The following is a 27111-nucleotide window of genomic DNA, read 5'->3' on the forward strand; positions in this document are numbered from 1 at the left end:
TGTTTTTTGCATTCAGAGGCGTCCACCCACCAGCCTGAACCACTGTGCTTTATTAAAAACCAAGCATCTACAAAATACCCCAGCCAGGGATGTAGCCTAACAGGCTTTACCGTGGTGCTATAACCCCCTCTGTGCCATACTGATTAGATGACTGGTACAATCACGTCCACAGCTGTAAATAGCCCCAATGACATGCAAATGTACCACATCAGAGGGCCGCCATTTTAAAGTGAGTTTATCCCACACCCTCATCAATAAATGCACGAAAGGATCCCCGACGTGTAAATGTTTGCCACAACTCGCTATCCATAGTCGTTTACAATGTGTTCACTGGTAGATGACACATCCTAAAATGTAATGCATTTCACTGCGTATAACAAATAAACAATTTCTCTACAGTGAGTGTAATGTATGGTTGTGAGATCAACAAGTTGCCAGTTGACTGTAATTGCCTTCGGTAGGGTTTCGGGGACCTGTTAAGATGGACCAACTGGCTACTGGCTGGTGGACCCAAATGCACTCCACAGGAGGCATGGTTGACTGGTTTATTGAAAATAAGGTTGAAGGAGAATGAAGGAGATCCGGTGTGGCAGGCAGATGGGGCAGGCAGGCTGATGAACAGGAGGATGTGGCACAGTCTATAGCAGGCAGAGAGAAAACAGAATTATTAGGAGTGTACTAAGTTATATAAACATAGTATAGGAGCCAGTACTAACAACATAGGAGAAGCATTGAACTGGTGAGGAGTGACCGGGGTTGAAATACTGTGGTGCTGATGAGGGGATGAGTTGCAGGTGTGTCAATTTCACAGGAGGGATGGAGTATGTGGCAATAAACCTGGAGCCTGGAGCCAACACCTGTGAAAAACCTGGCCCGAATCAGGCCGGGGAATTAACAGGACCCGTTTCAATGCTACTGACTGAGAGATTCATCCACTTATATCCATGGCATCACTAACAGCTAATGAAGATTGTCATGAAAGTGACAATTCACCAGTAATGGATTGCTCATAAACGGCTAGCACATTAACTATGATGATTTATTTGTTTTGATAGCAGAAAGGCTAGCGGGAAGATAAACACATTACATGCATCGGTGCGCTGTCATGGATAAACTTAGAAAAGGCAGAATTTCTTTACTTTGTGAAAGTACAGGGTAAGAACTGCCTTTCTGGAACTCTCTAGAAGGTTGTTGACCTCTTTTGCGTATCTGTGTGTGTATCAGTGAGTTTATGTGTGCATTTTTGTTTCTGTGTACTTCACCAAATCTTCTTGCTGGGTAGTCAGGAGGGCCAAGAGAGATGCAGGATAAAGCACGTACCCATAATACAACAACAAATCGAATCACGCTTATCTTCAATGTAGCTCATTGCAAACAGTTCTTCTGTTATCACTGACCAGCCAAACTGCTTATTTCAATGCCAATTACTGTGAAATCACAGCTGAAGCAAGTCTATCCCTTCTGCCAGACGTGAATGAATTAGATTGCAATGGAGAGCAGTGGGGTGTGCTGACATGCCGTAAGCCTTAAACATGTTGCCCCCCCCCTTCCCCCACACGCACACATAATGCCCAGCTGCCCAAACTGTCAAGTGCCCCATTTCCTTTACATCCATACCACGGTGGCTATTGATGCAATAAACCAGGGCCAGTTGAAGTTTGGAGTTTACCCTCTGATTACATTAGTCACTGATGTTTTTCTCTGTGTTGTTTTGAACTCTCCCACAAATCCAGATGCTAGCCATTAAGGCACAATTGTACACTGATTACCCCCCCCCAAACAGCATTGTGTTTGTGAAACAACCAGATCGGGGTAGCCTATGACAGAGTAAAAACACATGACATACAGCGTTACCCACCTTCCCTTCCCCCTGCCCTTTCTTCCCACATGGCTGCTAACGACAGGTGACGTAATCAAATGACCCCGGCGCTTATCTTTAAACGTGCTGCCATCTCAAACGGTGGGGGTCTTTGGCCGATTAGCCGCGACTCGGTTCCAGCTCCTCGGAAGTCGTGGAGGTAAACATCGTAGGGAGCCCCTCCCTGCAACAACGCCACCGCCAAAACCCCTCCCCCTGTTGCCCGCCCGGATTGTGTTGTCTCAATGCAGTTTAGATTGTTCCCGCAAATGGCTGGGAATTATATTCCAAAGAGTCAATCCATGGGGGTATATCCCGGGTAAAATATCCCGGTTGTGTCAAACAACCTTGTTTTTTAAACTCATCTTTGAGAAGACGGTCATTTGTGTTCAGTAATGTGCAGTTGTCATAATTACATTAAATGCAATGAAGCTGGCTTTAATTCATCATATTTGGCCTGCAATGACCGGTGAAAAAAAATAGCTAACAAGGACTTCCAAGAATCTGAGAGGGCATAGTAATCTCCACATAAGTGATTGGGTTTACTGGGTTTATGATTGGGAGTGCAAGCCTAGGATTTACACAGTCATACTGTACAATTAGTAACTCATGGGTAGTAACTAACTAGTAACTAATGAATAGCCCTACTCCCCTTGATTGAGGGATTTACATAAATATATTCCTCAACCCAAGCCCTTAAAGGTCCCATGACATGCTGTTTTTGGATGCTTTTATATAGGCCTTAGTGGTCCCCTAATACTGTATCTGATGTCTCTTTCCCAAAATTCAGCCTTGGTGCAGAATTACGCCACTACGATCAGTCCCACAATGAGCTTTCCTCAAGACGGCTGTTTCTGTGTCTGTAGCTTTAAATGTGATTTATGAATGATTTTTTGTAATTTATTTTCTACTATGAGGAAGAAAGAGGCGGGGCTAACTGCCATGCTTCGGTTGTTTGCAAGCCATGATGTCTCGAGGAAAAACCAATGTCACGATTGCACGGTCGTAGCTCATTTTTTCATTGGTGGGCCAAATTCTCTGTGCAGGCAAAGCAGAGAAAGAGGAGGTAACCTTTCCTATTGTGACATCACAATAGGGGGATTTTCAAAACCGAGCGTTTGAGCTCTCATTTTCTCAAAGGCGGAGAAAAATACCCAGGTGTCGGTATTGGTTTACACACATCAAAATTTCTAGCCACTGGGGGACCAAAGGCAGGCAAGGGGAACTCATATGAATGTTAAATAACCTCCTAAAGTGAGTGTCATGGGACCTTTAAAGATAGATAGATAATTTAGATAGGTAGATAAAATTGCTACATTTTGGCCAGTGTATTGAACTGAATGTGTTTGAGTTATACTATCAACAACTGTGACAAAATTCTCACATGCATACCATAGGCATTCTAAATATGTTGCTCCATGCAAGTGTGTTCTTGCTTGGGTCCCCCACAGTAAGTTCTAAGATTAGTTTAGCAAAATGTTATCAGGGTCATCTTTGGACAATGCCAACACATCTTGCCAAATATTCCAGATGCACATAATAGTAGCACAGCAACAGATATAGATCTGCACCAAAGTTTCCCTCCTTTGGAAGGTCAGTAAAAAACACCCTGATTTAGCCAAGGATGTCCTTGACAAGTGAAGGACTGTGGGGCACACTACTTTTGTTGCTTTAGTAATGAAGATGAAAGAGGAGCTTGAATTCACTTCAATTCCTTTTCCTCATGCTGTTTTGGCGTAAACGTTAACGTTATCGGTAATGCCAGCTGAAGACAGTCAGTGTAGAGTTGCGACCACGGTCTTTTCCATGTGCCTGTGTGTGTGTTCCTGTAAACCACAATGTTAGTGACCGAGTTAAATTGGTCAGACACTGAAGACTGATACCGGAACAAAGACATAGAGAGAAAGAGAGAGAGAGAGGGGGGGGGGGGGGGGTGAAAGCTCATTTTACCTCTGACCGTTGGCTGATCTCAGCCACCCAATTTGCATCAAAGGAAGACAGAGACAGAAGTTACGCAGAGAGGGGTGGGGGGAAGAGAGAGAGAGACAAGAAAAGAAAATGCGTGCGCGTGAAAGAGAAGAAACGGAAGAGAGAGAGAGAGTGAGAGAGAGAGAGAGAGAGTGAGAGAGAGAGAGAGAGTGAGAGAGAGAGAGAGAGAGAGAGAGAGAGAGAGAGAGAGAGAGAGAGAGAGAGAGAGAGAGAGAAAAGAAAGAGACAGACCAGTTTGAGATTAGGGGTTCAGGTTTACCATAACATGACCTCAGCAATTAACCGTGCCTGTCAGAGTCTCCGACCAAGACTGAGAAAAGGTTCATGCAGGAAAAATCATCCCACGTGAATTTAAGCTCCTGCATCCGACTGCCCTATCGGGTGTTTAAGGTGCCACTTTCGCCTTTCTAAAAGCAGTAAATCCCTCTTGGCGGCAGCTCTAGAAGGGTCTCAAAAAGAGGAAGTGTGGAAAGTATTAGATCATGGACTTATATCCCCAACTCTCGTCTCAACTGCAAAATGAATGAATTTTCCACGAGCCCCTAGGAACACTAAGTCAAAAGCTGGAGTGATAAGTGAAGGTCCTATAGGAGGGCCTCACCTGACAGTTTCATATTTCATAAATTATGACACATTACCGGATGAAGGAAACTGCACTGAACATAACACATAGTTAATAAGTAAACATTGGAAGCTACTGAGATGCAGGGCACACTGTGATACAGTCAACAAGTTCATTGTTTGATTGACAACTGATATTTAATGACAGAATGTTTTTTTCATAAATCTGGAGTATCTAGCCATTGATGCAGCATTCAGAATTGATCTGAACTGCGTTCTGTAAACTACAGAGTACTTGTGTAATTTCACAGCTATTAGAGGCAAAACTACGCAATTTTTTGACATTAATACTTTAATTAATCTCAGTCAACACATCTAATCTGATAAGAATGTAGGTCGATGATTAAAATTGTCTTTATTGAAGCTGGAATACTGTAAAACATAGATTCTCCATCTTTTCATCTGCTCTGCGAAGTCTATCTATATTGTTCTGAAAGGCATTTTAGGGTAAAGCCCTTACCTACTAAAAGGCTTGTCATATTGTGGTAGTATCACAGCTGCAATCCATTATTGTGGGATAGTTTTGTAAATCATTTAACACGTCATTAAACAATCTTCATTAAACCTGCTGCTGGAGCACGCAGCCTCAGCAACCACCTTTTTTAGGATGATGGACATCTTTCCACGCCAACGCTCTGGTTTTAACGGTGTCAGATGTTTCCCTGTTGCTAAAAATAACTCCTCACCTTTATGCCTTGTAAGTTGTCATCGAGAAATTGCAGGGCTAAGTATATAACATGTTGGGTGTGTACAGAGTTTGGGATAGTTGACGTTGACTGACTGTCAATGAGAGTTTTTATTGGAGTTTGGTACCTATTATGTCCAGATGGCGTTGAACAGGGTTTAACAGAATACTACAGTTTACATTCAGGCCTACTTGTTGATGTACAGTATCTACATGAAACTAAGTCTCACAGTGACTAATACCCAGTCTGAATTCTGTGGTGTGAATAGAACAATCCAGACAGCCTGAGAGCTTGTGTTTGGCCTTTTTCTCCTGCGAAGGAGGAGGTTTGCAACAGGTTCATTCAAACAATAAACAAACGGCCCTTGAAACACTGAAAAGAAAGTGAAGGAAAAGGGACGGTGAAAAAGGCCTTTAAAACCAATGATCGATGAGGTTGTCTTTCTTTAACTTCAAAGACCTGGAGGGCTGTTCTCAAACTCAGCATCAGCCTCCTTTTTGCTGCGGCCTCGCTCAGTGGTCGGGTGAGACACGTGACCTGATTTGCTCCTTGCTGAGAGTCTACCCCTGCTGTTGCCACCGAAAAGACCCAAACAATGCCACTTTCACTTGGTATGGGGCAACCGCTCAATAGCCCCCTCCACCCCATTCTCTCCGTTTCACCCCTTTTCCTTCCTCCTTTTTGGCACTCGTTTTTATTAGTTGCCAGTACTCGTGAGACGGCTTCCTAGCGTTGCTCGGAAAAAGAGATGGGAATTCTTTCTTCACCCGTCTTTTTGTATGGAGGTGCGTGCATGGAATATCTCTCGCTAATCATATCAGGGGTCATATAAACCCTGAATTTGGACTAGTAGTTTGACACTTGTTTTGTGTCAGCGCTGAGTGATGTAGCTGTATTGTTGCTCAATCACGCAGACACTAATTCAATCAAGTGAGCTACAGGACTCATTTCGGTGTGTGAGAGTTCACTCACGTCCGAGCCGTGAGGAGTTAGAGGAAAAGTACACCCTAACCAAGGATGGGAGGCCCCTTATCTGTCAACAAACTGTAACTTATGTTTGCCCACTGAATAACTTAAGGAAGACGCAGTATTCAAACTTAAAAATATTATTCATTCCCAATTTATAATTTGTCCAAAAGCCTGCTCTATCCACATTCTCTATGCTGTGCTTGAATTTTTATGTGGCTAAACGGTTCTGTTTTGACTGTAGTTATTTGAATTCATCAGCCTCGTAAAATGAATCGTAGAGCACCTCTCTACACAAACTTAATGGTTCACTCACAAGATTTATGTTTATGTGTATGAAGAGTTCAATGCGAAAAAACACATTTTAGAGTCAAATTACTTTGAACTGGATAGTGTCGAGCTGGAAACATGCCTTTTACTGTAAGTAGAAAAACACCCCATATTCACAACGTTTTCATGAAACGCTGTCAGAGACAATGATATAACAACTGAACAAATCCTCTATAGATTTTAAGGTCAAAGCATTTCTTTTCATCAACAAAGGATCGGACAATCGACATCTTTAACCTGTACCGAGCATTGGAAGGTCTTATTAAAATGGAATTAGTCAGATAAAGTTATGTCAGCCTCCTAGCACCATGCTGTTGTGGTGGGCACTTTCTGGCTGCATCATAACTGTCTGGGGAATAAGGTGTGACAGTGTCGTGTCATGGGAGGGGGTGGGTGAAATAATCATACCTCCCTGACATACAGTACCTGGCAGTCAGGGAGGCTATAAATGGAGAAGCTACATCCATGTAAATAACACAGAGAAGGGAAACTAAGAACAGATCGCTCCTCTTCCTGTCCTCATGTCCCCCTTCCACATATTTTCCTTTTCAAGTCAACTTCCAGAGGTTCTATCGTCTCTTCTACGGAACATAACTTCTCACAAACACACGGTTACTGAGCTGTGATGTTTAACCCTCCTGTTGTGATATTAATTGATACTATGTGACCAAAATGACCACCCCATTACAGCTGATTATAAATCTGTTATTAGTAGGTAATGTTGTTTTTGATTTTTCTATCAGCTTATGTTCTTAATTTAAATGTTTTTTATGGCCTGAAGGCCTCATTGACCAGAACTCATTTAGTCATTTTAGCAGACGCTCTTATCCAGAGCGACTTACAGTAACTACAGGGACATTCCCTCTGAGGCAAGTGTAGTGAAGTGCCTTGCCCAAGGACACAACTTCATTTTGCACGGCAGGGAATCAAACCGGCAACCTTCTGATTAATATCCCGATTTCCTAACTGCTCAGCCATCTGATCCCCTCATACTAGTTTGTTGCATAAAAAGAAAAACAAGAGTAATACTCATGAAACATATTCATGCAAGCTTGAACATGCACGTGGGTGTCTGGAGGGGATGAGTAATTCATCTATCTGATGAATGGACGTGTGCCTGAACTCATTTTTACAGACTGATTGCAATCTCATCAATTCATGTCTAATGACCAGCCACACAGATTTAATAATAATAATAATAATACATTTTATTTATATAGCGATTTTCAAGGCACTCAAAGTCGCTTTACAGAGTCCAGCATACATTCAGACACAGTCAAACCGGTGGTGGTACGGAAGCGTGGCTGCCAATCAGCGCCCCTCCAACCACCGCCAACATTCGTTACCAACATTCATTCACATTCATACGATGCATGTCTTTATGATGGTGGGGGAAACCGGAGTACTCGGAGGAAACCCACCCAGTTTACAATAGTTCAGATGTAACACAATGATCCAAATGTGTCTTGTTTGTTGCTCTGTGTGTGCAAAGTCATGGTAACTTCTGACAGATTAAATAAACGTTTTTGAAATAAACATTTTTCAGAGAAAACTTGTTAAACGGTAAAATTCCACCAGCACACAACAGGAGAGTTAAGAGGGTTAGGGTTAGTAAAAAATATTTGACCCAATGAATCCTAATAATCAGGGCTCACAAGTCTCACGCATTTGCCGTGAGACTTGTGCATTTCAACCATTTCTCACGCTGAGAAATAAGGAATAACTCGTCCCGCCATATACAATTAACGGACGAGGCGCAGGCATACTGAGATGGAAGTTGTCTTGAGTTATACAGAGTAGAAAGCCAATCTGAAGACTTGAGAGCCCTGCTAATGATCCCCTTCCCATGTCTGCGTCACGTGTCATGCCTTACGTAAGACACCTAACTATGCTCACATCCTGTTTGATGTTTACCTAGAGCATCTTTGCGCAACAACTCACCTGAGACCACTGTATTAGCATTGTTCCTGCTGAGTGATTCATCAACCATGATGTAAGGTGAAGGGAGACATGACATCCACTGAAGGATCTTCCAGTTACTAAGTAAGACAGGTGTCCGTTCTATTGCAAGTCCTTGCAATAACACAATATTTTTGAACAGTTACACCATTGTTTTCTTGTGGTTCATTTAAGACATGAACATTTAATCTCAGCCTATTCTCCATGAACATAACATTCACATCCGAGATTCGCAATGCTCGTTGCAAATGAGAATTCTCATTTAAACGTGGAAACGCACGGCTTGTTTTCAACGATCAGGCAGACGAATTGTGGGAGGAGCTGCGTTGGTGTTTTTCTTCTGAAAACTGGTTTTCTGGTTTCCACTTCTGAAAACGGGGTTCATGTATTACACAATGCAGGCTTGACAGTGTGGATGCTAATTGTCCTGGCACCCCCCTAACCCCCAGCAGGAGTAAAGCCCTCAGGGTATCATCACCCAACCGTTTGAGAAGTCATAGTATATAGCCTGTCAGCCAAATACAAAGGCCTTTATGAATATATGTATAGGAATTAGTGCAACCTAAGCCCACGTCAGGATGTTGAGCCAAGATTTCGTACCTTGAAGCGCTTGGAGCAAATATTCTTGGCATGTCATCATGAATCATCTTCCCTTCCAGGAATGAAGTTGGGGGTGAGGAGAGGCAAAATTTGTTAATATTGCACACATTTTATGCATACTGATATTCACTTTTAAGGGGGACATGATTTGATGAAGGCTGACAATCGCAGTAGCATGACTGGCAGAAAATGCCTTTGAGGATAAAAGGAACTGAAACATACAGAACATTGGTCTCCCTGTGTTGCATATCTACACCCCCTACAGTCTGATTTTGCGCAGGAAGTCAGCAGGAACTCTTGGGCAAGGATAACTGAAAATGGACAACTTTTACATACACTAAGGAATTGAATTTATCAACAAAGCTTTTAGAAAATGCCTTCTGGGTTTAAAAAAAAATCGTAACTAGTAGATATGCCTTATCTGTGCTCCATGTAGTTATTGGGAGCCTATGTATCATGAAGGCTAGAGTCTGGCTGTGTTTGTGGCTCTCATCCACCAATGGTGGACTTTCAAGGTTGGTGTCTGAGGGACTGTTTAACAAATCAGGGACCAAGATAGTTAGCATCGCCGACAGGGAAACGGCTCGATTCAAAAATAGAAAAACGCATCTTTTTTTCTTGCCCACTCTTTCTCTGGATTTTGCATGAGGGCGATCGAAACAAATGCATGTTGAAGGGCCCGGAATGTATGAGGCACAGGTCTGGTTTAGCATTAGAATATTCCTCCTGGTCTCAATATCTCATTAGATGGTTTCAATGCGGGAGAACTGAGGTCATACTCCAAATCAAGGCAACCAACGCCACTGAAACCTTCAAAATCTATTTATACGTGGGCTTCGGGAATGGATGAAGAAAATATTGTAAAGCCAATGAGAACAAAGAAAAAAAAACGTCCATTCATAAGTCAGAGGACTCTCCCTGCTTGGGCAAGGACACGTTTCATTTTGCTGTATGTACACAATGACCGAGTAAGAGGAAGTCAAAAATACTGGAAGCACTTGAACCAGTGGGTGTGGAGAGGATTCCAGTTTCCTGTGAAATCATCATTTGTGCAAAGACTGTTAAAGCTTGGGCCTGGGGAGCAAGGGGAGCCTCTTTACAGCCTGGTTGGTTTGAATGGTTACATTTGAACTCATTTGTATTCGACCCTGGCACATGTTAAAGGCTTGGTCTGCCATTAGGTCTAGAACAAACAATTTGTAATTTCACCGGATCTCGCAGGACCACATAGGGAAAAACGTTATCTTTGGATGAGTCCTCTTGTTGGAATTTGTATAATATCACAGGGCAATATGGTGACATTCCCTGTACTATAGGCATTAGACAGTGGTGAGAAATAGTTCTTAATGTTCCTGTAATAGCACACAGTAGGATCTTTTCTCCTCGTGAACAAGTGTGGCTAGACCCTTTTTGTTTCGAAAGGTGATGAAGTGCATTCAGTTTGAATCTCGTAATGGAGTACAGTAAAGGTGGAACCTGTAATTATTTAATTCTACTGAGGGAAAGTGCCAAAAAGTCAAGATGTGGGTTAAGATAAGAAGCCTCACATTTGCTATTTTACTTGTGTTCAGTTTTTAGACTGAACATGCTACGACAAGTCTCGTTGCTCTACAGTTTGAAAATGGCACAACATTTATTTCGGCATCACAGAGTATATTTTTATCTGATGGATTTATATATCACCGACTGTTATTAAAATCAGACCGCACTCCTTAATCTAAATACACCAGCACTTGTCAGCTAGCAATTATGGGTTTAGTGTGATTAGGGAACATCACGTCCTGTTATTCTCTGTACAATATCACCTTTGTTCTTCTGTTTTGCTTTTGCACAACATTGTGCTGAGGAAGTCTCATCACCTTTTGTCACCACATGAAAGATTGTCAGCCAATGCAACGATTGATCTCACTCATGTACTTGGGTGTGGACTAATTTTAACATTTTGACATCCGGTGATATAGCCTGGTCCTTACCAGACCCTCGTACATTTCATTTGTACAGAGGGTCCGGGATCTCTCCATTGACAAACGTTAACTTCCTTGAAGGCGGGTCCTCTGTTGAAGTTTAAAACAATTGGATCCGCCCAGAGCCACTCTGATTTGCCATAACCAATCGCAAGCGTTCGCCTTAGCCAACTCCTTCACCACTACTGTAACGGAGCTAGCTGCGGTAGCTGGAAAATCAAACTTTTCCCGAACCCCGTGGGGAGGAGGGCCACAACATCATGGCCACCAACAAAACTCAGCAAGGAATGTTCTTGCTCCGGCTTTAACCTATGGATATTCGGCAGAGTTGCCACAACCGCAGAATAGCTTCGCTTGCATCTTTCTCCGCCGCCATTACTGAACTACTCAAACCAGTGCACGACATTAACGTCATCGTTCTCAGCCACTCCCTCTGTTCGCTGATTGGACCTACAAAAAATTTGTTTCTGGAAACCGACTTCAAAGTCAAGCTCCCAGACCTACTACAGAAGCAAAATCCAAATTGAGCGGAAGTACGTAAGAGGGCAGAGCCTGGCTACCGGTGATATGCGAAATAAACAAACACTGTACAGCGGTGGTAAATAATGTTTAATAATGTGAGTTTTTTTATGGGACTAAGTGTTTACTAAAATCTGATAGGTGGCACACAGGTACACTAATGAGTACACATGCTAGGACCAGAGTGCATGGATAGGTAGGAGGGGAAGAAGTATGGTATGGTATGGTAAGGGGTAGGGGAGCTCAAGGACTCTTTATAAGCAAGCCCTCATAGAGAGGATGCTGCCAGAGGAGGGATTCTCCAGGGGTCTTCCAGCCAAAACGCCAAACCTCTCAAGAAACCTTGCCCAGGGAACCAGGAACTCCTTGCGCGTATAGGTTACCATGGAGCTAGTTTCCAGAGCTCGAGTGGAAAATGAGGTCTTTTTAATGAAACTGAGACCACACAAGAGCCCCATAGGTATTAAACTTTCCCACTAAAAGTTTATGGAGTTATTTCGGTTGCAGATTTCAATGCCCGGCCCAATTTGGCCACCCAAAAATAGCACCGTTGTAAGTTGCTTAACATGGGGCTCTCACCGTAAAAGTGTTGCCTGAAGCTGTAGGTGCCCATCAGGTAGGAGAGAGAGCGGGATCCTGAGGATATTCCACTGTGCCGACGGGTTTCCCACCCTTCAGGAAGTGAAGCTCCAGGGGTGGGTCTGCCCGTATGTCTGCCTGCCTGCCTGCCTGACTCCTCGCCTCCCTCCTGGTTGGCACCTCTCTCTCCACCTTACAGTGCACAGAGGCCGCTTCGGTCAACAATGCTGGGAACATTTCAAATGACATAATTCAACCTCTTTTCTTTCAGTTATTAGAGTTCAGGCAAAGTTTTGCATTCAGATTTATTGGAGGGTTCTTTGTAAAGTTGGAAACTAACTGACATGAGGATATCCCGTCGTAACTAATAAGAAAAGCGGGGTTTGAGTTTCACTGAGTGCTCAGCTCTAACGGGATATGTATATGTCCGGTTACTGGCAACTTTCAGCCATTAAGGGTGGAAATAACACTGAGGGATTCACCCAGCCCATCCATGATGATGGGCAGATGGGTAATTGAGTGCTATAATTATCTTTTGAACCTTTAATGAGTGTGACACAGTACTACAGCACAATCCATCACACAGAAAGAGTCAAGGACGAGACCTCGTCATCCCCCCCCCCCCCCTTCCTCTGGAAGACTGCCCAATCATGTCAGGCATCACCAGGGAATTTCTCGACGAACGTCAATGTCATCTCCTCTCGAATGGAAGCTCCCAATATGGTCGCAAGGCTTTGCACACGTCATCGTCTGAAGGCAATCTTCCAATAGTGTTCAGCTGCTGCCTATCTGCGCTGCCTCTCACAAAGTACACCAATCCAACAAGTCGCTCACTCACACAACCAGCTGCCCAAAAATGTTGACTTCCGATGACATTGCTTGTATGGATCCACATCTCGTAGGTGAGTGTGTGGGATGACTAGCATTTATTTCAGTGAGAGATGCAACTTACTGAGAGACTGAGAGGTAGTGAGGGGCTTGCTTATGTCAAAGGACCAGTAACTTTAGTAAGAGGCATCAATAGATGGGCAAAGCTGGTAAATAATGGACGATGGCAGATGGTTGGACAATCTTTCTACTGCTGCTTTATGACTATGACACAAAATGTCAAACAGAAAAACAAGCACGCTGAAAAAGAACATCTAATTTCTAGCAGCTATCCGCTGGTATTTCACAAACCTGTTCACGCAATTCTATAGCTAAAACCCAGATAACAACTGACTTTCCCAGGACGGCAATGGAAAAGTCTTTGTTGTTTGGCATTAAACATGGAAATCTGAAAGCTGTGGGATTGTTGCACGGAGCAGCCAGGCTAAGGCATGGAGGAGGAGATGAGGGCGAGGGGGAGGGGTGGTTTGCTGGATGCAAACCAACTACCTGTTGAGAGGGCTGAGTTGGGGAGATACCAAAGGGGGAGTAGCTCGGAAGCAGGCCAGGTGTACCATCCTGGGGTACCCTTTGTGTAGTGTACATATTAACACTAAAATGTTGTACCAGTTTTGTACATATTAACACGAAAAACTTTGGGTTTCATGTTTTAATTTGTAACTTGTATAACTGCATGCTCTTATGGGTCTTCCCTTTGGCACTTGTTGAATTTTTCACAATGTACGCTTCATGTTTTGGCTGCTTGCAATGTTTGGGGCTACCTCGTTGTTATGATCAGTGACCTATGCTCTTTTGTAAAGCTCTCTCTTGGAAGTCGCTTTGGATAAAAGTGTCTGCTAAATGCATAAATGTAAATGTAAATTGAGCTACTTTCAAACAGCTTACAACTAAAGCAGCATTTGATGGGGATGGATAGTATACTGAATGCCAACAGAAGATCCATACATCCATGCAAACATTTCTTGCCCTTTGTTAGCTAATCATATCAAGATTGTACTGTAATTTTGTTCTGCATTACATCTCATATAATAAGCCATTAGAACGAAGGTTTTGATGTTTTGCCACCAGTGATATACAGCCTCAATCACTGCATTCTTGATGTTGATCTAGAATCCACAGTTGTAGTTTGGAGTGTTTGGCTTTGATAAGAACGCCGTTCCAAAAGGTTCAAGGGAGCGTGGGAGAGACGCAATTAGTTCGTCTCTGGTATACTAATGTAATCATATTGAAAAAAATGATTACGCTTTGGAACATGAAAGTAAAAAAAACAAAAAAACAATGGTATATCACAAAGCAGCCCTCCAGGAAAGCAAATTATAGAGCATGACCCTCTGTGAGAATGTCTCCCACGGTGTTTGTTAAAACTCCTGTGCGTAACATTGCCTTCACAAACAAGTGGAGCGGTATTTTGGATTTGGACAGTGCCCCAGTTGCACGTAGGACTCCACCTAAAAGCAGGTTTTTCTCTGAACACCAGCCAGCTTATAGTACAACTGGAAAACCTTTTAGCAGTGTACAAACTTGCATGACTTAAAATGTGATTTACAAGGAAGAGGTTGTGCTTGTTGAATGATGCTCTCTGAAAAAAAATCTCACCTTGTTAACAATTTTGCTGATATTCCATGAGTCTGTTCACTATTGTCAGTGTTCATTGTTTACTTTAAAGGCCACTTTTTGCCCGTATTGCAAGATTTATGGCATGTCATTTCACTGAATTCCAAGAACTTGAAGGCATACGTCAAGATAAAAAAAAAAAAAATGTTTTGAAAGAAGTAGGCGCTGTCCTTCAGCACTAGTGTTTGAGCAAACCCTCCAAACCACAGCCAACACCCAACACTAAAGCCTCTTTTCCTCTTGACACAACCCTTTCTAAAGAACTGACTATCAATATGAGTAGGTCAGGCAGAATCTCACGATTGGTTCTATTGTTTGGAAAGTTCCAGACTCACCCTTGACTCGGATGATGTCATTTAGCACAAACTAGCCACTTCTGCACTTCCATAAACTCATCGTGAACCCATTGTTTGAGTTAACAGCTCCTGTTTGGGGAGGAGTGAAATGTGAATGCAAGAACATAATGGATTATCTGTTGAGTTAGCAGCTGCCCACCCAGATAATCAATCAGAGATCGACCCTGACTTTCACCTGTTCTTCCACACCCACAACTTCAAACTAGGTTTTTGGGTGGGGCAACAAGAACAGAGGAAGAACTTCTTGTCAGTGACAACATTCATCCAGGTTGGGCACAGGAAGCACAAGTGAGGCAAGAAAGCTAAAGATGGAGTAACCAAGAGGCTTTGGGAATTTCCAGCCATAGGGAAACACTGAAGACAAAAATTGGATTAACAGCAGTATTGGCATACGGAAGACATCATAACCCTCATTTGTATTATAACTATGACTATTTACAAAGCATTCATCTAGCTAATCTTATGTGAAATGACACCAACCTTTCAGTGACAGTACTTGCCAATAAAAAAATGAGGGCATAGTTTTGCCATTGGCTGAATTACGATCAACAGTTTATTATGGATATACTATCATTTGTTCAAAAAAATTTAACAATCTTTTTTTTAAGTATATTTTTTTAAGTATCTATTTTTTTTAAGGCTTAGGGAACAGTTTTGGAGCAGATACCAATTCTAAAATATAAAATAAGCAGTTTAAACAGCCATCAATTAAAGTAATGAAAAAAGGCACGTTTTTTTGCAAAATACCACTATGAGGGACCTTTTGGAAAACACCCATCATGAATTAAAGGATGAGTTTTACCTGACTGTCTTTTGTGTCTTTTTTTGGGGGGAGTGTTTGCGCAAGAAGTTTGGTTTACTGCCCCAAAGGGCAAGCCTCAAGCTGGGAAGGAATGGATTGTGTTCAAGTGAGTGACTTAGAGTTGACCCCCTAGAACTGACTGTGCCATCCCTTTGATAGAACCATCCAGTACAATGTCAGCACAGCAGGGTAAAGGCCGACCCAGTGCCTCAGAGAGGGTGACCGAGAATATACAAATGCAGAGACAAAGACATGCAGTACATACACACACACCTACACACACACCTACACACCTACACCCCTACACACACACACACACACATATGACATCAAGTCAAGCATGCAAAACACTGACAGTACACATCCACACAAAGTCTAAAAAGAAAGTAACAACAGCAACAATACATACAATAAAAACGATGTCAACCAATGCCTGCTCTTTTCTTCTTTCAAACAGATTTGACTAAACACTATTATACATTTGTCACAGGCAAAGTGAAAGATGCAACAATGGAATATTCCATCATGTCTGAACCAAGGGTCATAACAAGTAGTCACACTCAGTTATATTTGATATTGTGCATTAGTCAAAGGCTGGCCGTTGTTAGACGTCCATCATTCTATTAGAGAAAGAAAGCAGACAGTGTTTTGGGATGTTCATACCACATCAGATGCACCCATGCTGTGATTGGCCCAGGTCCAGGCTAATTTTGTCTCACTAAATAGACGCCTTCCCATTCCTTAGTCTAGCGGCCTGCCACACCTGACACCATGCAGAATCCCTAGTTCCTGAATCACACACACGCACACATGCCAACATACACACATGACATACACAGACACATTGCACAGCAGTCACGCGATTCGACACTGATGCAAATCCCGAGCTGATTCGCCACATTTTGAAATGAAGTGCGTTTATCTGACTCCAACAGGAACGTCCTTCCCCCTGCTTCTCCTAAATTCGCCCCAGACAAATTGATCCTTCTCGCTTCACCCCATCCCTTCTTCACACAGACCTGCTTCACATGTGCAGTCAGTCCTTCGCAACTCAGTTTACCACACGAGCACCACGCTCCCATGTGATGCACTTTCCTAAACCCACCTCAAGTCTATGAGCAACATGTTTGACTTCGGTTTATCTGATTCTTGCGCGCTATTTTCAGACAAGACACAAGGTGTTTATACAGATCGCATTACAGGTCAAATGATCTGTCTGATAGTCATCTGAAGGGTTTTGGGTAGCCTACTCAAATTCATCAAATTGTGCTAAAGCGAAGAACAGTGATAGCAATTTTTTGGGTCAGATTGAAATGGATATTTTGAAGTGTGTAAATAAACATGGCAGTCTATCCCCTTTAGTTCTCTCAAATATTTCAAGTATCTCAATATAATGACCATCAAACCGTTGATGACCTCAGGGCAGTGTAACTTCTATGTATGGATAGTGCTGAATGTGCTTCAATAAGATCACATTGGACACATGAACAAAGCTATAGTTTACAGTAAAGTGTCTACAAAAGGAAATCAATCTCCATCTCATTGTGTTTGACACTTCAACGCTTCTTTGAAGTGGGAAAGGTTAATTTTTGCATTTTCTTGATTTGTCCAGATAAACATTTAGACAGAGTTATGTTGAAACGCTCATAAAAGATGGTACCTTCCCGATAAGATTATAATTAAGCTGTGTCTTTGCATAGTACTCAACTTCTGAAGACTCTTTTAGATTCTTGATCAACATTTAGAACACTATATTACATGAGAGGAACCTTTTAGGAGTTGGGCAGAAAGTTTTGGAAAATAATGTGAATAACATCCTGCCCTACTTTGATGATATACTGTAAGGTGACAGTTTTTTTATGACCAATTTCCTCCAGTGGCAATGGTCTTATTTTCTTGTTATGTATTTTTGTCCACTCGTCAGTCAGCTCTTTTGTAGATGTTGCTTCTGATATGTACCTATATACATGTATTTAACAAGAACTACAAGAGCTACAATGCAAAACGGGCTGGTGCCTGTCACATATCTAATAACTTATCCTTTCTCACACCTGCTATCATGACGTTCACACTAACAGACCCCGTCCACAATGTTGAATGAAAAGGTCAGATTGCTTATCTCAATGTCTCTGTTCCTACTTTTTATAAACTTGATATGCTTATTTGCGTAGATAAAGCACAAGGCAGTGTATAATCTCGACCCACGTCCGGGAGTCTGTGTATGTAAGAGTACAGTTCTTGGAGTGTCATCGTTGCGGTTTCATTCGTCTTTTTCTCCTTCATCTGCTTTGTCTTTCCACAAAGCTTCTACAGCAAGGAAAGGGTTAGCCAGTCCATTTAGGGAAGCAACAATTTCACTTATTGCGAACAGAAAGGTGCTCATGTGCTGTGTACAGTGCACAGGTAACCAAAGGTTTTATAGGTTGTGAAAGATGACGCATGGTGGCATGGAAATATGGTCAAGATTTTATGATCTACTGCTGCAATAGATCCATCGAGCCCAAGCAGTCATGCTGGGTATTGCACAGTGTTGCTACAGATATGGTTATGGTGTCCAATCTGGGCACGGGAATTGAACCCAGTCTTGATTAGGTGAAGTCTGGTGACTTCAGTGGTTCATGGTTGTTTATGGTGTAAATGGACCAGGACTTGTAATCTACGGTTTGAAAACAAGAAAATGAAATGCTTTTTCTTCCACTGACTATCATCCAGAACCTTTACATAACCACTTACTTTTCTTTCCCAACAGAATGTGTAGGGGATTTGATGTACAGTATTGACCTCAAAATGTTGTCGGTAAAATGGAGTTGGAAATAAATGCAGTCAAAGACAGAAAATGCTAATATAAACGAAACGGTTGGTTTGTTCACTAACACATTTACAATTGTTTTAAAATGCTTATATTCAGTGGGGTTAAATATAATGTTAATCAATGTCAGCATATTACTACTTAAGTTGTATGTTGAAGACTCAGTAAAGATTTCAGTAAAGGTCAAAGGTGTTTCTCTGTGGCGTTACATGGCCTCTAATGTTCCCTCATTAAACCTGGGAGGTGGTTCATCTGACGTGAGTTCAACAATTCAGATAATCTACCTTCATCCACCACATGCTCTCTCCATGCTCTCTCTCTCTGTGTGTATCGGTCTCTCTCCTTCTGTCTCTCTCTATCTGTCTCTCTCTCTATTTGAGCTGCCTTTCCCATGTGCCGCTGATGTGGTTAGACCAACCCAATAGGGAACTACTGTGAAAACAGCTCTAGTTACCTTTGTTTCTGCCGCTATGCTCTTTACCAATTTTAACGATTGAATCGTTTGAAGTTGTGAATGAAAAATGACAATACACTAGGCATGACCCCAGACAAAAGGAAACCTGTGAGAGCGTTCACTGGCAATTACACACCGCAAAAGAATATGAAAACAGAGGGGGGAAAGGGATGAATGCCTCTGAGGAGTTGTAATCCAAAAAAAGGAAGCTGATACAAACTGTTTCTATGGTTAAAAAGGGATTTTTGGAGCCTTTAAAAAATTATACCAATTTCATGAAAGGATTGTCTCCCCTTACTAGTGAAAGTGTGCTGTGATTTAGGTTCATTTCCCAGAATGTATACTGTATATAGTACATCGTATTTAAAGTATCTTTTGTCCTGATAGTGAACATTGAAGGTTAAAAGTTCAAATAACTGTTTACTCCCTAGTCTAAACAAGTAAACAAAGAGTTGCCTTAGAACTGTATTAGGGAGGTACTTGGATGTAATACAGAAAATAGCCATCACCTAAAGATTAAAAAGGCAATGACTGGAGGCATGCACACACACATACACACACACCACTACATTCTTGCCCCTATCTCTCTCTCTCTCTCTCTCTCTCTCTCTCTCTCTCTCTCTCTCTCTCTCGTTTTCACACACACACACACACACACACACACACACACACACACACACACACACCACACACACACACACACACACGCACAGACACACTAGCTACCTAGACAATTAGAAACGTCTGCTTATTCTGCTTTGGGATTTGTAGACAGTTTATGGGCCAGATACTGCACTTAAAAAGAACCAATTTGTTTGGGTCATGAAAGAGCAGAAAAGAATGACAATAAAACCTCGCTCTACGAGGTACAGATATCCCAAGGCCTTTCCCAAAAGGATGCAGCATCTTTTCCATTTGTGAATTGTGTTCTTATACAAGACAGATTGTGTGTGTGTGTGTATGTGTGTGTGTGTGTGTAGACTGACTGAAAGACTTGACGTGTGTGTGCACGCGTGATGGTTTACAGTCAATTGTGTTGACTCTGTGTCTGTTTTTCTCTCCCTTCACCCCATCTTATCTCTTCCTCATTAGTGGGCCCACTCGGTGCTGTGGCCATGATCACCATGGGTGGGTGTCTCCCCTCTTCCTCCTATTACACCCTAATAATAGGGAACGTCTCTCTGTCCCATAAAAAGCCATGGGAGCATGCATGACTGTCTTGCAGACACCAAAGGAGAAGAGATCTAATCCTCCATTTAAGTGCTTCTCACCACAAGAGGTCGCTCTGAGGGCCCTTGTCCTGAAATTGAACGGAATGAGATTGGATGAAAAAGCCGGCTGCCTAGTTCTAGTTTTTGTCCTTTTCCCTTCATCTCTGTTGATTTTAGTGCTGTTTTGATTACTTCTGATCTCCAAGTGGAATTAGACAAAGCGTTAAAAAGTAACGCTGAATCCTTTGACGGAGGTGGCAGGGGGTAGTTCTTTCAAATTTGAGATGATCTCATAGTCTTGTGTATTCACCCCTCAAACATGGAAAAGTGTCCAACAGTTAACACAAACGCCTAAAATAAAACTCTCTGTCATGTTCAAGTGATGTCGATTCTGCCTGGCCTCTGCTCCGTGAATTTAAGATTCAACCCCCCCACACGGAATTAAGCATCCATATAAAGTGAGTGGAAATACCAACTGGATGGACCAGATGTTCCCAACGTGGAGATGACACCATGGCATCCATTTTGGGCTCCCCCATCAAAAGCCACATGTCACGCGTCTGATCTCGCTGCTCTTTGAGACAGCAGCCGCGTAAACATCTGTCGCTATATTTGAAGGATGTGCTCTGAGCTACACGGTCTTCTCTGATGCTCCCTTGTTAATAGCCTTTTCCACAGTGGCTCCTAAGCACAGTGGCTCATGCCATCTTCAGAAGGCGTGGGGGGGGAGCGGGAAAGCTTATTATGCGTCCGAGGAGGAATGAAAAGGACGCAAACCCCTCTGGCAAGAAGGTGTGTGTGCCAGCACGTATGAACAGCGCATACCTGTGTGTGTGTGTGTGTGTGTATGTGTGTGCGTGCGCAAAGGGGAGGTTGCTCTTGGAAAATCCAGACGATCGCATCCCGATTCCGTGACATTTGGCCCCCTCTGCTGCCGGCGAAAGGGCAGCGTTTGGCTCTGGGAGGATGTGGCGTGTCAGTCAGGTCGCGTCTCGGCTCTGAGGGAGGGAATGTTGGCAGCGGCTTCAAAAGCGCGTCGGCTGAGTCTTTGTCACTAAAGAGACCACAGTGGAATCATCGTGCCGGGAGAGGACAACTAAATACTTCCAGGGTGACACCTCATCTGATATATTTGCTTGTATTGTTGTGCAAAAGGCTGGTGGTATGACAGAACACCAGCAATTGAGAATGACAGAGAAGTATGTTTTTAGCAACAAAAAGCTATAAATAGTGAGGATGTTCTCAGCAAGCTGCATTCTTACCCCATGTGGTTGTTCCCTAAGTGGATTTGAAGGAAGGAAAATGTATTTTCATCAGATGTTTAAAACTGGGATTTTATTATTATGAATTCTTTTTATTATGTATATGTCTGAAACATTCAGTATGGAAAATTGAAATGAAAAGCCTTTTATGTCAACACTTCTAGTGTTGACATAGGATTCCTATACCTCCTACACCAATAACATGCCGCATGGCTTTCATGGGTTTTTCAAAGCGAGCAATAGACTCAGAGATGCTCAGAGTGCTCTTGGGTCAATGTATTAGGATAACTGAAAGCATCTCATTGAACCTCTTGACATGATCATAATGTCTACTGTAGGTCTAAGAGATCTAACTGACCCATTATCAGTTGCCAGGAAACGTTACCACTAAACCTACAGTAGGCCAAATGCTCTTCCAGCACAGGTTGGGTTTGTGAGCAAATACAAGTTCTTGTCAAACACAACCCGGCACTCGTTCCCCTGTGAAAAACCCACCCAGTCTGCCCAGCAAACCACCAGCCTCAAAGTTTATGTGAACAACCTCCATTTTGAATGGCTATTCATAACACAGTTGGTTAATAACAGGTCTCTGTGAAAAGGTTGACCAGAAACAGTTTAACAGTTCAAAAGACCACAAAGGGAGAAGTCGGGGACCCTGTGTTCTCCTTTTCCCCTTTCCTTTTGGTATACTGTTGAATACGGTCCATGAACGCTATTTATTTATTACCTTCTCCATTTTGATTATTGGGGTCATGTAGTTCAGTGTCTGTTTTTCCTGGAGGTCATTCGCTGTGGCAGTAGCTCATTTGGTGGCTGGAGAGGAAGAGGAGGGTGAAATCTAAGATGTAAGAACTAAATTGGTAGCAAATGTATAGCCCCAACATGCCCCTTAGCTTCAACATGTTTTTTTTTCTCAAAGTGAGCAATACGCTCCAAGATGCACAGGCGGCTTCTTCTGTAATAATATTTCGACAGTGGTTATAAACGCAACCGGCGCCGATTCCCAGCTTGGGCTGTTCCCACGAAAGCGCTGTGTCGGGTTGTTTTGTTTCGATTTCGTGAAGGCAGTCAGCGCAGTGGTCATAGATAACCAGACTGATCCTTTTATCACGCGCCTTCGCTTCCGCCTCCTAGCGGCAACCAGTCTCTCTCTTTATGTCTCTTTCTGTGTCTCTCCCTGCCTCTCTCTCTCCCACTCACTCTCCTGGTTATTATTGTCTGTGCATGTATGTGTGCTAGGCTTGGCTCCAGTCTCAGTGACATCAATCCTCACTCAGTTCAAACACCTGCCTCACCAGCCTTGCAGTATATAGTATCAACCCTGGTTTACCAGGAATCGCCAGGTCATTGTTGAAAACGCCTGCCTGCCTGCCCGCCCGCCCGCCTGCCTGCCTGGCCACTAGTCTAGCCCCCCCTTAACACCTTTCAAATGTCTATCACGCTGTATGTACCTGATGAGACATAGATGACGTAATAATCTGTCCATACAGGGAGATGCAGTACTGCAGTAACTGTCCAACAATGTTTTTTGGATGGCCTTTCTAACTCGCTCCTGAGAAACGCAAAAAAGAAGGTTTGGGGAAATGATTCCACTCAAGTCTCTATGATGACTTTGATAGTAACATTTTAATTTAGAAAGAGGCTATTCTCCCTCGATTTAATGTAACTATGTAGCCCATCGGGCTTAATAAAACCAATGAGGTGATGAGATTGACAAACACATTTGTTGTCGCACGAGTAGAACATATGGTCAATCCCTGTGGTTGCACATAACAGCTTTCTTCATTGTTTTCTTCAATGTCTCCTCTATCCATCTGCTTCATTAGAAGTTTGTACTTCACAAGTTTATACTTTTTTTTACTGGATCTGATTATACTCTAACACCCATGGGAGAGTTTATTAAAACATGATTCATCATCATTTAAGTTTGTACTAGTTTGTACAAGATATTCGGTACCTCATACATCATTGATTCCCTGCCATTCCTTGTTTTCTCTCTCGACAGGTGCTGTCTTTTGAAGTCAAAGGGGTTGAGAGATATTTTTGACAAATTTGATAAATCCACCCTCTGGACTATAGGCGTCTGGTTGGGAAGGAGATATGCCATGTCGTACTCCCTGGGCTGTGATAAGCAATCGTCAATGTTCTTGTCAGGATGTTGCAGACTATGCTCAGAGACCCAACCCAGCCAGCCAATCATAATTAATGGCACTATTGTAAACATTTGTCATCCTCCAGCCTGACTGAACAATAGGAGTCAGGTGGCTGAGCGGTTAGGGAATCGGGCTAGTCATCTGACGGTCGCCAGTTCGATTCCTGGCTGTGCCAAAATGATGTTGTGTCCTTGGGCAAGGCACTTCACCCTACTTGCCTCGGGGGGAATCTCCCTGTACTTACTGTAAGTCGCTCTGGATAAGAGCGTCTGCTAAATGACTACGTGTAAATGGAACAATACAGAAGGCCACTTTGTTTCCAAACTCCTACGACTCCAACTTTGTTCATGTTGTGAAGATCTCTCGAGGTGTTTTGGCAGGGGGGAGAGACACAGGAAGCAAGCTCTGGCTTTCGTCAAACTTCACGGGTAATGGCGTCGTCAGCGTGGCGCTTGGCGGCGTGCGAGGGGTAATTAAGTTGACGGCTGCTACGGCCTCCCCCCGCCTGCCCTTCGGCCTCCGCGGTGAGCCAGCCTGTTGGATCCTGCCTGGGCTACGCGCTGCAAGCCCCTCAGGGCATGTTTCTCAACCCAACCCACCTGGGAGAAACCAAGCAGTGACTGAGACCCACTGAGTCACAAACACACACTCACACACACACACAGAGAGATACTCTGGTGTCTATGCCTGCATTGTAGCCGAGCGTGAGGGTAGGAGAACGTGCGCGTGTCAACGTCTGCGTCCACAACGACATGATCTGCGTGCTGCTCTGTGTTGATTCAATTCCCCAGTAGGCTGCATTTGCCAAGTGAGATCGATGTTTGACATAGACAGTGCCACTGAAGAGCTGTGCCAAGTATCGTTGTTTCCATGCTTGTCTGGCATCTCAAACGGATTATCAGACAGCTTGTTCAAACGCTTCAAAGGAAGGCATGTCTTCACTCAGTCATTAACACGGGGACAGTTTTAGTAAAAAAGTTTTGATCAAGGCGTGCATACGTAATACATATTCACTATGTTGTACTGTGACAGATTTTTGTTAGACGTTTGTGTGACAAGACCACTAGGGGGCGTAAAAGACCTTTAAATCAATGTGGTGTTCCGAAGGAATATTTTTTTCAAATGGCCAGTTCAGAATTACATCTTTTGTTAAATCAGGATTAAAAAAAGGGGATGGCTGTGCAATAAGCTTCAAATTTCAATTGTACTGTAAAAAAAAAAAAATATTTTCCTGTTCCTTCAAGCCCTGCAGTGGCTCTGGAGGACTACAAAACTGTAATTTATTACCTGGTGTATGAATCCAGCACAGTCAATATCAACCCTTACATGACATATTTAAGACCTAAAGTTGAACTGCATCACAGGAGCTTCTTGTGTTTTGTTTTGTTTCCTTTCTTCAAGATCTCTTTTCTCAAACCAGTAATGTGTTTCCAGTTAAGCCAGCACTGTGGTTTGGACAAAGGGTTAATTAAATACAGTGTTAGCCAGATGCAGATGGAAAGTGTTGTCAGATGTGTGGCCCCCCTAGACATGCTCTCATTCTGTCTGTGACTGGGTTGGTTTTCAGGGCATGAAGGACCGAACCTGCACTGAGCACGGATGACCAAGCACATGTCCAGGCTGTATCTCCGTGGCTGTGACCGTAGCTTACTTGCGTCCTCTCCTCCTTCACAAGTCTCCGTCGTTTGCTTCTGTGAAAGAGAACATGGCGTTCGAGTTCAAGTCTTTTATTGTCAGATGCACAGAACAACACCGGGTCAGACTGGGCACTGAAATTCTTAGGACAAGACAACGCAAAGCAACCTGACACAACATAACATATAAGTACACAGAACATAGATTACATCTATGATAAGCAAAAATGTAGTAAACCTTCTAATATACAATATTCAATACAATATACTAAACCTCTAAATACACATAATAACATAACTAACCTTATAAACCTACACTAACCCAAGACAAGTGAAGTAAAATAGTGGAATATTGCGAAATAGAGAAAATGGTGACAGTCTTACTGGTCAAATAAGAATTCAGGCGTTCACAGACTGACATCGTCAACGGTATTTCTGATTGAGTGAGCGAACATGTCTGGATGTTTTACTGCGCGACATCCACCTGCTTGAATGCTAATTGAACCTCAACTTAGACCTTTGATCGCCCAACACTGCACCGATAATACCACACCACCGCCACAAACAAACACAAACACGCCATATTTCCTCCTGCCTTTATACACGTGTCAGACTGTGTTCATTTTCACATTTGTCAGACCATCTGACCATCTGCTTGCACAGAGTCAAGCAGGCAGTGTACCCAGGTTACCCTACTGATCCCTCTGAACATGTGGGATGGAAACACAGATAAGACACACCATGCTGACACTCATTGACCTATGAATCTTGCACTCAACACCCATATGTAACACTTTACTGGTCAAAAACAAATAAAAGCTAACCTTTGCCTGAGTAGAACTACCTGTTATTGAACTGCAAATTGTTGAACTCGCCTGTTCATGTGTAACTGTGGCAGCACACCCAGACAGATAATCAGGCATAATCAGGTGTAAACAGTTAGATGATCATGTTCCACACTTTATGCTGGGGACACACCACAGGATAATCGGACCGATTTTGGCCCTTCCGACAATTCTAGGTAACATCTGTCCCGATTATCTTGATGGTTCCGCAGATTTTATCAGATGTTCCCTTGGTGTGAGGTGTGTTAAAAGTGACCACACACTGTAGGAGCAAAACGGCTAAATCTAGGATTTTTTGTCCTCATGTTTGTGGTCTCTCACAGTCTCACAATCTTATAAGATTTAAAACATTGTATAGTGTGTCCCCAGCATTAGTTTATTTTTGGTATAGACAATCTTGACAAACCATATATTTTTTTATGTATCATTTGAAGTGGAGAAACTGATGTGTGGTAAGTACCCATTGTGTAATACGGACATGTATGCCTATTGGTATTGAATTTCAAAATATTACAAAAATCCCGAAATGCAGTGATAGCAATTGTTGGAGGAAACTGAAAAGACTACTGTGTTTTCTCCTCTGGAGCAAAGCCAATGTGATTTCCCAAAATCTGTTGGTACATTATGCCAGGGTGTCCTCATCCAGGGGTGAAGAGATAAAGGGAAATGCAGAAATGAAGAACTACAGCTGGTGTACTGTGGTGCCACTGTGTCATTGCTAATATCAAAGGACTTGTCAGGTTGTAAGGCAGGAAAGTACATTAGGGAAGAAGTCAAAAGAATGAAAACAATATTCACAGGTTGCTTTCATTCTGTTCTGCAAGAAACCTCAAATAAATCTGCGCTTCATCGCTTCAAAAGTAGTCTGAGATTGTCCCGCCCACTTTCTGATAATGATACTTTCTGATAACATCCAATCAGTGGCCATCACAATTTGCCACTTGCCTTTTCTATAATGTTATTGGAGGATGGCTGATTAGCTAAATTGCCATGGGTTTACGAGTAGACCGAG

The 27111-nt window shown here is 42.8% G+C and overlaps 1 long non-coding RNA gene across 2 annotated transcripts; it reads right to left on the reverse strand.

The window, feature by feature from the left end:
• LOC146254740 (uncharacterized) lies at positions 1 to 25735 on the reverse strand. Of its 2 annotated transcripts, none has more exons than XR_014731526.1 (4): positions 25639 to 25735; positions 25205 to 25308; positions 22195 to 22280; positions 1 to 638 (listed from the first exon to the last, which is right to left on the reverse strand). It is a non-coding gene; the product is annotated as an uncharacterized LOC146254740 (long non-coding RNA). The 2 variants fall into 2 exon arrangements; XR_014731527.1 differs by having other exon boundaries at positions 25205 to 25311.
• Positions 25736 to 27111: the final 1376 nt, after the last annotated feature.

The sequence above is a fragment of the Hypomesus nipponensis genome, chromosome 16, assembly GCF_054491055.1.
Source record: "Hypomesus nipponensis isolate SF chromosome 16, ASM5449105v1, whole genome shotgun sequence".
Taxonomy (NCBI): domain Eukaryota; kingdom Metazoa; phylum Chordata; class Actinopteri; order Osmeriformes; family Osmeridae; genus Hypomesus; species Hypomesus nipponensis.